The sequence below is a fragment of the Diceros bicornis genome, chromosome 20 (genome assembly GCF_020826845.1).
Source record: "Diceros bicornis minor isolate mBicDic1 chromosome 20, mDicBic1.mat.cur, whole genome shotgun sequence".
Lineage (NCBI taxonomy): Eukaryota > Metazoa > Chordata > Mammalia > Perissodactyla > Rhinocerotidae > Diceros > Diceros bicornis.
Genome location: NC_080759.1, coordinates 26,926,190 through 26,941,165, shown reverse-complemented (window position 1 = coordinate 26,941,165; position 14,976 = coordinate 26,926,190).

The window sequence follows — 14,976 nt, the reverse complement described above, 5'->3', positions numbered from 1 at the left end:
GGACCGGTGGGAGGCGGGACAGTGGCTCCAATAGCCAATCGCGGCCGGCAGAAGAGCCCGGCAGAGCCCGCCCCCCAGCCTGGCTTCTACCAATCCGAAGGAAAGTAGAGGCGGGCACTCGCTAGGGTTCTCCCTCGTGGCTGGAAAGGCGGGGGAAGGGGCGGGGAGAAAGTCGAAGGGCCGAGGAAGTGGGGTGAGAGAGTGACGTGCGGTGGCCCGAGAGCCGGCCTGCCAATGACAGAGGGGCGAGAGACGGCGAGAGCCAACGGGAGCGGAGTGAGAGATTCTCCGACCAATTGGAGCCCGGTGAGAGGAAATGGGGACCAATGAGGCCTCCGCGTCCCACCGCTGGGGAGAGATGGTCAAGTGTGGGAGGCAAGTTGGCTACCGCTTGAGAGTCTGTCAGGTTGCCTAGCAACCAGAGCTAGGCTTCACCTGTAAGATTTCTGAAATACTTGATTTGAATTCAGTCTTAACGTCTTCTAGTTTCCAGAGCACCCAAATACGCCTGCATTACAAGTGGGCGCAGAATACGTCACCCAGAATGTGTAAATTTGTAAATATTCTAAATATGCGATTTGTAAATACCCAATATTGTCGTCTCTATTCAAAACTATCTTGACTTTTTAAGACACTGCTATTGGGACAATTCTTCCTAACTAAACTTAAAACAAGATAGTTTGGGGTTAGCCACCAGTGAGGAGGGCAAGGGGCCTTGCCTGAGCAGGGAAGTTGATCCTAACTCTAGGATTTTTGCTAACCCATGCACTTTAAGGGAAGGGGCTCCATCTGGCTGCTCCCCACTGTGTCTTCTGAAGTTGATATGTGGTAGGTACGAAGTAAAAGGGGCCCCATAATTCTCAGTATTGAGAATCCACAGGTTAAGGACTGCCAGCCACCTCAAAAAATAGGAGAAATTCAAGCTTGAGGAAATCAGTAAAAGATGTGTTAAGATACATGTTTTATTTTATTGTTTCTAAATTTAATGCTAAGTAGTATTGGTCAAGCACTGTAGATGCTATACAGCAAAGGTAAAGTATAATTTATTTTTCTGCCCTACTGTGAAAGGAACAAAAGTTTCTTAAGAGGCAGGAAGATGTACTGATAGCATTTAGTATTATGACTTCACCCATTGAACAAATATTTATTTTTTGCCTGTTCTGTGACAGGGGTTACGCTAGACCTGTGCTGTACAATAAGGCAAGCCCTAGCTACATGTGGCTCTTGAGCACTTGAAAGGTGGCTAGTCGGAAGTGAGATGTGCTGTAAGTGCAAAATACACGCCAGATTTTAAAGACTTAGTACAAAAAAAAGGAACTAATAATAATTTTTATACTGATTACATGTTGTAATGATATATTGGGCTAAATATATTATTATAATTAATTTCACCTATTTCTTTTAGTTTTTTATGTGGCTGCTAGAAAATGTAAAACTACATATGCAGCTCCCATTTGTGGCTTCCACGTGTGCTAGACGGTAGGAAGAAACAATTGAAAGATAGACTCTGTCGTTAAAGAGTTCATAGTCTAAAGAATGGAGGAGAGAAAAATAAACATGCAAGGGGCTGGGTTTCCAGGCTCTATCTCAATAGATAAAGAATAGGAGAGGGTGAGGTAAGAGGAACCTTCAGATTTGCTGAGTAAAGTTACCTCCATCCCTTTGGGTTTAAATAGCTTTATTTTGCCTAAATATTCCGTCAATTCAAAGTTTAATTCCCTATCAGGGCTATTTCTCCTCTAGTCCTTCTACTTTGGCAAGATGGCATCCGGATTTTACGGAGCTTACTGAGTTGTTGCATCAGAGGAAGGGGCTCAGCCCCACTTGTGGATTCTTGTACTGGCCTCCTTCTGCTGGCCAGGACCTGGCCTTGGCTCTCTCTGGTGCTGCTTCTCTCTGGTCCTAAGGTGCATCACAGCTTTCATTTGATGGCCTACCCAGTAGTCTGCCTTCAGCAGCCCTATAGCAGCCCTTAGCTATAGGCTCACTCAGCCCCTTTTGCAGCAAAACACCTCAACCCTGCCAACCAGTTTTGGCTATTTTCTTTCCTCTGCATGACATGAGAAGCTTCTGTAATCCTTCCACACAACTCAGGAGCTGAAGGAGGCTCAGGGCCTGTCCCTACCTAGGACTGCACAGTGACACTGGTTCTACTCTACTGCTGTACTCCAAAGGAGGCTTTTGGTTCCAGGAGATAGTCTCCTCTCTGTAGAACTACCCCCTCACCCCCAAGAGTACTTAATGGGAACTTGATGGAAAACCCTACTGATTTAGCACTCTCACTGCAACAATCCAGTGTTGTTTCCAACACTACTCCCCTCTAGAGTTTTACCTCTTGCCCTTCCTCTATCCCATCTCACCCTGAAAGAGTTACTACTATGGGAGGATGCATGAAAGTTATTTTTTTTTTAAGTTTATAGTAGTTTATTAGCATTTTTGGCTATAATCCACCAGGTGTTTTTTTTTTTATTGAGGTCATAATAGTTTATAACATTGTGAAATTTTAGTTGTGCATTAGTATTTGTCAGTCACCATATATGTGTACCCCTTGACCCCTTATGCCCACCTCCTCAACCCTCTTCCCCTGTGGTAACCACTAATCTGTTCTCTTTGTCCATGTATTTGTTTATCTTCCACATATGAGTCAAATCATGCAATGTTTGTCTTTGTCTGGCTTATTTCACTTGACATAATACCCTCAAGGTCCATGCATGTTGTTGCAAATGGGATGATTTTGTCTTTTTTTATGGCTGAGTAGTATTCTATTATGTATATACACCACATCTTCTTTATCCATTCATCAGTTGATGGGCACTTGAGTCGCTTCCACATCTTGGCTATTGTGAATAACGCTGAAATGAACATAGGGGTGCGTAAGTGTCTCTGAATTGTTGATTTCAAGTTCTTTGGATAAATACCCAGTAGTGGGATAGCTGGGTCATATGGTATTCCTATTTTTAACTTTCTGAGAAATCTCCATACTGTTTTCCATAGTGGCTGCACCAGTTTGCATTCCTCCCAGCAGTGTATGAGGGTTTCTGTTCTCCACATCCTCTCCGACATTTGTTATTTTTTGTCTTGGTAATTATAGCCATTCTGACGGGTGTGAGGTGATACCTCATTGTGGTTTTGATTTGCATTTCCCTAATAATTAGTGATGTTGAACGTCTTTTCATGTGCCTGTTGGCCATCTGTATATCTTCTTTGGAAAAATGTCTCTTCATATCCTCTGCCCATTTTTTGATCAGGTTGTTTGTTTTTTTTGATGTTGAGTTGTATGAGTTCTTTATATGTTATGGAGATTAACCCCTTGTTAGATATATGATTTGCAAATATTTTCCCCCAGTTAGTGGGTTCTCTTTTCGTTTTGTTCTTGGTTTCCTTTGCCTTGCAGAAGCTTTTTAGACTGATGTAGTCCCATTTGTTTATTTTTTCTTTTGTTTCTTTTGCCTGAGTAGACATGGTATTCAGAAAGATGCTTCGAAGACTGATGTCAAAGAGTGTACTGCCTATGTTTTCTTCTAGGAGTTTTATGGCTTCACATCTTACCTTCAAGTCTTTAATCCATTTTGAGTTAATTTTTGTGTGTGGCATAAGATAATGGTCTACTTTCATTCTTTTGCATGTGGCTGTCCAGTTTTCCCAGCACCATTTATTGAAGAGACTCTCCTTTCTCTGTTGTATGTCCTTGGCTCTTTTGTCAAGGATTAGCTGTCCGTAGATGTGTGGTTTTACTTCTGGCCTTTCCATTCTGTTCCATAGATCTGTGTGTCTGTTTTTGTACCATGCTGTAGTTTTTTGTTTTTTGTTTGAGGAAGATTGGCCCTGAGCTAACATCTGTTGCCAATCTTCCTCCTTTTTTTCCTCCCCAATGCCCCAGTAGATAGTTGTATGTCATAGTTGTACATCCTTCTATTTGCTCTTTGAGGGACATGGCCTCAGCATAGCTGAGCAGTGCATAGGTCTGTGCTCAGGATCCAAACCAGTGAACCCTGGGCCACTGAAGCAGAGTACACAAACTTAAGCTCTATGCCACTGGTCTGGCCCAGCCAATCCTCCCTCTTTTGCTGAAGAAGATTCACCCTGAGCTAACATCTGTGCCAATCTTCCTCTATTTTGTGTGTGTGTCACCGCCACAGCATGGCCACTGACAAGTGGTGTCGGTCAATGCCTGGGAACTGAACCTGGGCCACTGAAGTGAAGTGTGCTGAACTTAATCACTAGGCCACAGGCCAGCCCTGAAAGTTATTTTTTAAATAGCACAATTAACAATTACAATATAAGTCAAGTGCTACACAAGGAAGCATCCCCAAAGGACAATGGAGGTTCAAAGGATGAGTATCTAATCCATCCTGGTGGTCAGAAGGCTTTCCAGAGCAAGTGATAGTCATTCATGTATCACATTCAGAAATCTTTACTGAGCACTATTTTGTGCTAGGTGCTGTTCCAGGCTCAGAGGTTCTATGTAGTACACAGGACACAGCTTGATCCAGTCAAGCTTAGTGGAGGACAACTAAACATTATGTAAGAAAAATAATAAGTTGAGGTATCTTCAGGTGGGGATATGAAGAAAATAATGCAGAGTAATGAAAATGACTATGGGGTGGATATGTGTACAAGGTGGTTAGGAAGGATCTCTCTGAAATGGTGACACTTGAAGGATGAGAAAGAGCCAGTCTATGAAGCTCTGGGGGCAGAGCGCTGCAAGGGGTGGGGCCAGCAGGGGCAAAGGCTTGCCTGTTTGAAGAACAGGAAACAAAAGGCCCATGTGTCTGAGCTGAGTTCTGAAGGACTAACAGCTGTTATCTGGGTTGTGGGCCAGAGGGCAGGAAGAAGACAAGGGGAAAGGGTAGTCATTTCAGGGAAAGGGATCCCTTAACTGTGTAATGTGGGAACTGCAACTTCAATCAAGAGCAATAAATAAGTTGAAGTTCTGGTAAGTAACAGTGAAACCTTCCTTGTGCTGGGTTTTTCAGGTAAAGAGAGTGTTGATGGAGCAGGGTGCAACATTTTCTCTACCATTGGGAGATAAAGGAGTGAGTTCAATAGAACGTCCTTCCCACACTGTGATCCTGAGAGTGATCTACTACTCATTTGTCAACATTTGTAATGAGAGTTTACTGAGTATCTACCATTTTCCAGAGATTCTAAGTGTCTTATATACATTTTCCCTCCAGTCAACCCCACTGGGTAAACCCCAATTTACAAATGAGGACACTGAGACGCAGAGAGGTTAGGTGACTTGTTCCAAGTTACTCAATCGCAAAGTAGCAAAGTAGACCTGGGATTCAAACCCAGGTCTTCTGATATCAAAACCCATGTTCCTTCCACTGTTCTCTATACAAAAACACAGTTGTGCTCAAAGATAGGGGGGACTGGGGTGGAGTGGTAGACGTCAAATAAAGGAAGGTAGGTAACTTCTCCTGAGAGGCCTCAGAGGACAGCATCTATTACCCTGAGGACTCTTATCATAGAACAGGCTTGGTGCTTGACTCATGGGCTCAGCAAACTTCTTTTATCAGCTTGCAAAGAACAGTCCATCTCTGAGGGGTGCACTACATTAACCAAGTTTACGATGTATAAAATCAGAATGCCAGATTACTATTTGTAGTACAAAAGGGACCACAACCCTCAAAGTCTACATGACTTACCCTCTAGGTTAACCTACGCAGGGAGCCAAATCGTCCTCAGAACACTGATGGGTAAACATGGAATTGGGAAGAAAGTTAGATACACAGTGCTTTCAAGCTATCAGGTTAAGACAACATAATGTATCCATTTCTCAATAAGATGGTCTCTCAATAGGGGTAGAGATATGCCACGGCCATAAAGCTACCAATTGCCTTCACCCATGCCACTTTAAGACTGGCTTTGCTAATGAGACTGGAATACTTGAAATCCACTCCTAAGCTCTCTTCTTCTGTGAACTTAAGTGTCCTTAACTGGACACTGTTTGCATTTGTATCTGTGATGCCCCTTTTTTCTGAGTTCATGGCTGACCATCTCCACTTCAAGCTGTCACTTCTCTAAATAAGTCAGTACAATCAATCAGGGTAAAGTCTAGTCTTAACTGAGTGACATTTGGTTTCTTTAAAGTGACTTTATCTATGCCTACTCCAGTATATGTCAACTTTTTAAAGCTTATTCCTCAGCAGATGATCTCGTTTCCAGGTCCTTAGGGGGTACCTCACAGTAGAGCCCACCTACTGAAAGCACATACTGCCCTCACTCTGCCTTCCCATAGTGTATGGAATGAATGTATTAGGACACTGTCCAGCCCACAAACAGCGTGAATTATGCACCGTGGTTACAAGTAAGACACCCTAGATTTGGAGCCCCCAGGCAAGCTTGAACATTGAGGCCCAAAGTTGAGAAATAAAGAGGCACTGAATACTTTACACTCTAAGCAGAGCAATACTGGGGCCAGGTACATTCCTTCAAAGGACTTTTGAGCTGGTGAAAGAAAAACCTTTCTATAATCAGCTACCACCTGCTCTACTTCCACAACCTAAAACAATGTGAGATGGTGAGGATAGAAAGAGAGGTCAAGAGTCATCTGCCCTGGGAGGAGTACAGTGTTCTAAGGAGAGCAATTTCTTCCTGCCCTGTGGAGAAATGTGGTTCTTCCTCTATTCTCCCCAGGTTAAATTAAGGTTTGGGGTTGTTGACAGGAAGGGGAGACTGACATTTCTCTCTCCCAATGGCTGATTGCTGAACTGCAGGGTCTAGACCCCTATCCCTCTGCTGCCTTAGCAGCACTGTGGGGCGTGGAGAGAGAATTATTGGAAGAGATTTACATACATTCCCCCAGGAGAGAGGAGTGTGTGTAAACACAGAAATTGGTGCCTGCTTTTTGGTCTAGATTTTTTAAAGAAAACTTGTTGGAATGGTCACATGAGGAAGGTAAAGGTGGACTGTAGTCCATTCTTCTAGTGCCTGAGAAGAAGATGGGGGAATACCCCTATCCTAGGACACCACAACACTAAGGGAGTAAGAAAGAGAACCTCAGCAGTTCCCATGGCTCCATGTAAAGGTGCTCATAGTACAGGAGGAACAAGAGCTATGTGGCTGCTGTCTATAGACCTTGCTATGGTTTTGCTCCGCCACCCCCATGGCTTTGTTTAGCTTTTGTCTTCAGGCTTATTTCCTCACCTCACAAAATGGTTGCAAGAGGTCTAAGCATCATGTCCTCACATAACATCCAAAGGCTGGAAGAGGGGAAAAGGACATCCTTCTCTACATCCCTTTGAGAGAGCAAAGACAACATTTCCAAAGCCCCCCATGGACTTCCTCTCATGTGTCATTGGGCAGAATTGCACCACATGCCCATTCCTAAATCAATTATGGGGGAATACAATGATCATAATTAGCTTCAGCCTTCCATAAAAAAAAATTCCGGATTCTGTTCACAAGGAAGATGAAGCAAAGGTCTGAAGGATAGGCAGGAACTGTGTCTGCCGTGTGTAGGAGTCCCCAGCTGCGAGCTGTTCCACTTAAGCAGCCTCTTTCCTATGTGTGGGTATGGGTACTTGGGGGCTGCATGGAGGTTGAGCAATCACAGCACTCTTCCTACCAGGCTTGGGGTTTTACGACAATACACTCCCTTTAGCCCCTAATTGGTTGCTGGTTGATTTGATTTGTAGATTCCATTTATTGGTGTATTAGTCAATACTCTTGGTTGTAAAAAACAGAAACCAACACAAAGTAGCTTAATCAATTGGTTCACATAACAAAAAATCCAGGGGGTTTGTTTTGTTTCAAGGATAATTGCATCCAAGACGTCAGTTGATGTCTTTTACTATTATTGTGCTCTCCATCTTTCAGGAATGATTTCCTCAGTGTTGGCATTTTTCTCAGAAGGGCTCCTTCCTTGCTCAAGATTCCCATCCTACAAGGTTGGCAGCGGGAAACAAAACAGGCAAAGTTATTGTCCTCGTAGACCTTACTTTCTAGTGGGGTGGTCTAAGGAAAAAACACACTCCTGTGTGTCCCCTCTACTCTCAATACACTACTACAACACTACTTCACTTCCGACACCAGACATGAGTTTTCCACACATCAGGCAATTCTTCAACACCAGCTGGGTGTTCTACAATTTAACTTAATTCTGACATTACATACCAGGAGATAGCATCAGATCCCATAGGATAAGGGCCCAGTCCCACAAGACTGCCCCCTACCCCAACTCTCTTTAGACATCCATCACAAATCTAGGTTGTTACCTATGTTTCTGACCCACCAGCTATAAATCGGAGAGTCCTACGACCCCTTCCTCAGGTTCAATTAATTTGCTAGAACAGCTCACAGAACTCAGGAAAACAGTTTACTAACTAGATTACTGCCTTATTACAAAGGGTAGTAAAGGATATGAATCAACAGCCAGATGAAGAGATACATAGGGCAAGGTCCAGAAGCATCTCAAGTACCGGAGCATCTGTCCCTATGGAGTTTGGAATGTGTCACCCTCCCAGCATGTGGGTACCTTCTTGTTTACCAACATGGAAGTTCTCCAAACCCTTCATTTCTTAGGCATGGTTGATTGAATCACTGACCATTGGTAATTGAATTCAATCTCCAGCCCCTCTTCCCTCCCTGGAGGTTTGGGGGGTGGGTGAGACTAAAAGTTCGAACCTTCTAATCAAATTGTTGGTTCCCTGGAACCATCCCCTATCCTTAGGTGCTTCCCAAATGTCACTTTATTAACATAAACTCAGGTGTGGTTAAAAGGGGTTTGTTATGAATTAAAAAGACACTCTATTGCTCTTATCACTTACATAATTGCAAAAGTTCTAGGAACTCTGTGCCGGAAATGGGACAAAGACCAAAAATATATTTCTTATCATAAATCACAATATCAAAGGTAGGGAGAAACTGGAGAAATATATAAACAAATATATAAATAAATTCATAAATGAGTTGAAGTGTTTCCAGATAGAATATTGTTAAGAAAATAAAGCAGGACAGTAAGATATGTTAAAAAAGAAAGAACGGGCGCAAAATGGAGTCACTTGTGCTAAGCCTCATGTCAGCAAACCAAGACTTAATTGCAGTTTCAGCCTCTCCCAGGAAGTGATCTTTACCCAGTCAATCTGGAATTACCCAGTCAGCACCAGTGAGGTGATCTGCTGGATGGACCCCCACACTTCCCCAAAGGAAGGTGACCTTGCCTGAAATAATCTACTCTTTGCTAGAAACTTCCTTTTTCCCACCCCCTTCTACCTATAAAAGCCTTCCATTTTGTACAGCTCCTCAGAGCTCCATTCTATTTGCTAGATGGGATGCTGCCGTTCGTGAATCGTTGAATAAAGCCAATTAGATCTTTGAATTTACTCATTTGGATTTTGTTTTTTAACAAATAGAATATGATTGGCTAGGAGGAGGATGGTGATACATGAGGTGCTTAGGAAAACGTTCGTTTCTCATGACAGTTGAGCTGAGAAATCAATAATGAGAAGCAGCCAGCCGTATGAAGCTCTGGGTGTTGCAAAAAGAAGAACAGCGAGTACAAAGGTTCTGAGACAGAGATAAACCTCACCTATTTGAAGAACAGACAAAAGGCAAGGGTGACTGAGCTGAGTTTTAAAGAACTAATAGGAGTTAGCCAGACTTGGAGATGGAAGGGTGGGGATGATTGTAATTTATTTAAGGCAGAGAGAAGAGTAGCAGTGGGGGAACCATGACTTTAACCAAAAAAGAGAAACTTATCTTAAAAGTAACACTAGACCATGAAAACAGGGGAAAATGTGGAAATTATGGTCAGTAGCATGGAAATCCTCCCGTGTGCCGGGCTTTTCCTCTGTTCCCGTCTAGGCAAAAGGAGTGAGTTCAGTGGTGTGTTCTTCCCTCACTGTGATTCTAGGAGTTCCCTGCTAATCACTTGAAAACATTTTAATACTAGCCACCATTTATTGAGCTTATACTATTTTGTAGGCATCTTAGGTACACCCTACCCACCAACCAACAAGTAGATATTATTCCCAATTTACAAGTGAAGAATTGAGCCACAGAGAGTTTAAGCAATTTGCCCACAGTAAGTGGCAAAGTTGAGATTTATCTCAACTTTGGTCTTCTGTGCCAAAACTCATGCTCTTTCCACGATTCTATGTAAAAGCACAGTTGTGTCCAGGGACAGAGTAGGTGATAGACATTGAAAAGGGACAGTGAGTAGCTTCTCCAGAGAGGCCACACAGGACAGTAGTCACTTCTTTGAAGAACTGAAGGTGTTCAAGGATTTGGCACTTGGCCACAGAAGGCAGCTTTTAGTAAAAGGCTCAGTAGTAAACTCACATCAACCAAGTTTATGATGCATGTTATAATATAATCAGAAAGCCAGTTTCAAATATGGCTGCCTGGAAAAGTGCAGACAAAATATGTAATCAAAGGTATGAAATGTCAATTCACAAACATGTTTAAAAAAACCACTTTTTTGAAAATATCTTGGGTGTGTGAAGTATGACCTGTCCAAGATTGATGTTTTCTTTATGTGGGAAAAGTACAGGGAGCTCTAACCCTCACGGCTTCCAACCCAGCAAATGAAATGCTACTATGCAAAAATTGTTTTAAAATACTAATTGTTTATATTGCATTATAACTTTACTCTCAAGATGAGAGTCCCAAATTGTAGCAAATGTTAGGATAAAGAATAATTAAGGGGCAATATGCCCGGAACAGTTATCAACATTGTTACTGAAGCTGAATGCTTAAGAAAAAGACAGGAAGAAAAAAAATGAAAGTTTGGTTGCCGTTTTTGCATATTGGCTTGAAGCTCAGTTTCTAAACTGAGAAAAGAATGCTAAATCACTGTACCCACATACTGAGTACTTTCAGTTTAAGATGTAGTAAAAAGGTATGATTTCATAAACATGAGAACTTTCATATTTCTTGATTTAGGTATTTTCTCACTTGATTCTCCTAATTGGAATGAAGATAAACATTTATTGCTGTACTGACTTTTTGTTTTGTGGACTTTAATTATTTAAAAGTAGAACTTTGTGTCTCATCTCTCTGGTGGTAATGAAGAATTACCACAAAATACAGAATGTATTCTGTAGAATACAAAATTGTAGATTTAGGCATGACCTATTCTAATCCATGCAAACATTTGGTTATTTGCACTAATGTCAAAAATAGTTGGAGTGCACATTTTTTTCTCTTGACGTCTTAGCATGTGAACCTCTTGCCTATATTTAGGGACTTCCCCATGAGTGTTTCTTGATGTCTTCCTCCCTACAGTTGGAAGATGAGAACAGCAGATAATCACCTTCCCAGATCACCCGATAGAGAGAAAGTACATGACCTGGATTCAGCCTGTCAGATGCATCCACCCGGGACTTTGAATCTGAAGCTGCTATAGCAAAGGAGCAAGGCAAGTGGAAAGTTCTTTCTGAGAGTAGCTGCCGTGGCTGGACTGTCCATTTTCCAGGGACAAAAGCCAAAAGTATGTTCAGGATCAGTGATGCAAGCCACTGCCCTCCCATGTGTTCAGCAGGGGCGGCAAGCCCTTCCTGACTGGCCTGACTATGGCTGCCTTGCGGACTGGCTAGCCTCCCTTTGTTTCTGCCCATTTTCCAATCCTGACTTTTCAACCTTCCCTCAAATTCTCCAAGATGCCCAATATCGTTTCAATAAATCCCTTTTCTGTTTAAGCTAGCCAGAAATGGTGTCTGGTACAATGGCTAACTTTCTTTGGTTGCTGAATTTATTATACTTAATATTATGTTAAAAAAAAAAAGTTCTGAAGTTATTTGATTCTTCATATTGGTACTGGAAGATTATAAACATGAGATTTTAATGGATATGCGTTATAATCCAACTGTGCCAGTGTCTTTTTTAATTGGTCCTGTGAAACCCAGAAAAATAAGCTAAAAATGGCATAGACCTCACTGAGGTTGGGGGGAGGCATGTGGAGGGCATGATTGTATATTCCTACTGGCCTCTCTGTACTTACTTACTCCCCCCTCCCCTGGGAGGAAGGAATGACTTACCTAGTTAGACGCTTTGGAAGAAGACACGAGGTATGTGTGGCACAGCTCCTCCTCCTTCCCTGTTGGGAGTAGTGGGCCTGCAGAGAGTGGGTGCTCTCCCTTGCTCTCTACCATGTAGTAACTTGCAGCATCAGCCTGGCCCTTCTGAGAGAGGCCTGCCTTGGTCCACCACTGCCTATGCCTGGGAGGGCGAGTCTCTGATTCTGGGGTGCAGTATTAGGAAGCGCACAGATACCGCAAACCTAGACTATGCCTTTTTCCTTGGATTTCATCAAAAGCAATACTTAAATCTCAACCCACAATTGTTTCAGAACTTGACAGGAGAAGAGGACTGCTTTTTACTTAAGCCCCCCTCAGACTCTAACAGATTTATATCAATTATTCCATGTGTACTTTCAGAGTAAAATTTTAAAAGTTTAATATTTGCTTATTTTGCTATTTTTTTTTCTCCTATATCAGTCTGGATCCAATCAGGAAAGAGAAAATGCACAGCAATTTGAACAGGAAAATTTTAATGTAAAGAATTATTAACTAAATGACATGATTGGTATGAGAGGGATTGGCTAGTCCAGAAGTAAAGAGAACTCTAAAGAATATAGGAATAGCAGATAGAAGGAGCAGCCACCATCCCCAGGGCTGAGGGAGAGCTTTGAGGAAAAGCCCCAGCTCCACCAGGCTGAGATCCAGACTTTGCTGGAGAGACCTTGGCTGTGGCTCATGGAATGGCAGAGAAATCGCTGTAGTGCCATGTCCTTTGGAATTTGCTGGAAATTCACCCTCCAGGGTGTTGGGGAAGTTGTTGGGGCCCACTGGAGGCACTGGGCTACAAGATTGCTCAAGGTGGGGAACTGGTATGGGAGTGGGGGAGAGCTGCTGGACTCCGGGTGCCACCTCCTACCCCCCTACCACCCCGTACACTGTGCTCTGCAAGAGCCCTTAAGAGGGGCACAGGGAATCAGGAAGCAGAATCCCCTTTTTTTCCTCCTGAAGTGTGTTTCTAGCATCCCTCTGCTGACAAACCTTAGCATCAATCATGCCAGCTGGCAAAGGAAAAATATTTAAAGATTCCAGAACTGTTTTCACAGAGCAGGCAAAAATGGTGAATTTGGAGCTGAGAGGCAACAGATCCATAACTGGCATACCTAGATATTGATTTGATTGTATTTTATAGTGATATCAAGTTGATTCTATTTTCTGACACTCTTAACTGCTTTTGAAAATTCAGCGTAACCCAACACTAAAGTAGTAAATATCTGTGTTTATCCAAAGGCAGCTGAGAATTTGGAGGTAAATATTTGAGCTCTCTGTTGTTCCCTCTAATGGAACACTGAAAATTTTTCTTCTCTTCAGATAGCTGATTATGTATTCAGATGATACTGATAGGTTCTGCTAGGTTTTTTACTACTCTTTTATTTCCTTCCCAACAAAAGTTTGTTCCTGTTGCCTCTTTTCCTAGGTTTCCTATCTTTATGGATTTATGGCTTTTTAGAAAATCCATGTGTGATCAATTTTAGTTAGTTTTCATTAGGAAGCAAATGTCAATGTACGTTTAGTTCATCATTACTTGGCAGTCTCTGTCCTGGTTTTAGTGGCTGCTCTGCTAAGGGAGCTAGCCCACCAACTCTCATCCTCAGTAGCTGTTCTCACTCCATGGTGCCCTCAACTTCAGGGAACACATGGGAACTCTCAGTGGTCCCATTGAAGCCTCACCTAATTTGCGGAGAAGAAATCAAAGCACATTTCTGTCCAAAGAAATTTCTCCTCACTACATTGTCTCTTAAGCACTCCTCTTTCAATTCATTAATACCCTTTGTATCAGTCAGGGTTCAGCCAGAGAAACAGAACAAATAGGAGATATATATTAAGAGAGTTATTGCAAGGAATTGACTTACATGATTGTGGAGGCAAAACCATAGACCAGGCCTTCAGGAAGGGCAGGCTGGAACTCTCCAGGAGGCTGCAGTCCATAGGTGGAATTTTTTTCTTCAGGGAAGCCTCAATTCTGCTTTAAAGCCTTTCAGCCGCTTGAATCAGGCCCACCAGGATTATCTAGATAATCGCCCTTACAGTCAATTGACTTTGGATTTCAATTACCTGCACAGAATACCTTCTCAGCAACACCTGCATTAGTGTTCTACTGAATAACTGGGGACTGTAGCCTAGCTAAGTTGACACATAAAACTGGCCATCATACCCTTATTATGGGTTGAGTGTTTTTAGAAGTGTGAAACCAGTGATTGAGTATTCCTTTGAAAATTTCATCTTATTCTAGCATTCACTTTGGAATTTTATATCTGTTGTACCAATTTAATTTCCTTTTGTACGTTCTTGATGTTCAGCATAAGAGAATAGTCCAGACTAATGAGCCTCTCGTTTGTAGTCTCCTGAACCTCCCAGACTCACTCTTATCTTGTTCCATAATTCACTGCTCAGGACATTTCTTGGCCTCCCTGGTTCTTTTTTTGTGTATGAGGAAGATCAGCCCTGAGCTAACATCCATGCTAATCCTCCTCTTTTTTTGCTGAGGAAGACCGGCTCTGAGCTAACATCTATTGCCAATCCGCCTCCTTTTTTTTTTTCCCCCAAAGCCCCAGTAGATAGTTGTATGTCATAGTTGCACATCCTTCTAGTTGCTGTATGTGGGATGCGACCTCAGCATGGCCGGAGAAGCAGTGCGTCGGTGCGCGCCCGGGATCCAAACCCAGGCCGCCAGTAGCGGAGCGTGCACACTTAACCACTAAGCCATTTCGCCTCCCTGGTTCTTAAACTGGTGGCAAGTTTTGCAGTTATGGCCATACTCTGGTGCATATCTCATTCCTCCTGGGTCACACTTAACTGGCAATGCTTGTGTTGTTCCACTTAAGCCTCATATTCTCATAGAACACTCTGGGTTCCCCAGTCGGTTCCGGCATGCCTTCCTCCAGTCCATCTTATGCTCTGCCCCCACATTGGGAGAAATGTGGGTCTGACCTTCTTACTACTCCGCACGGAA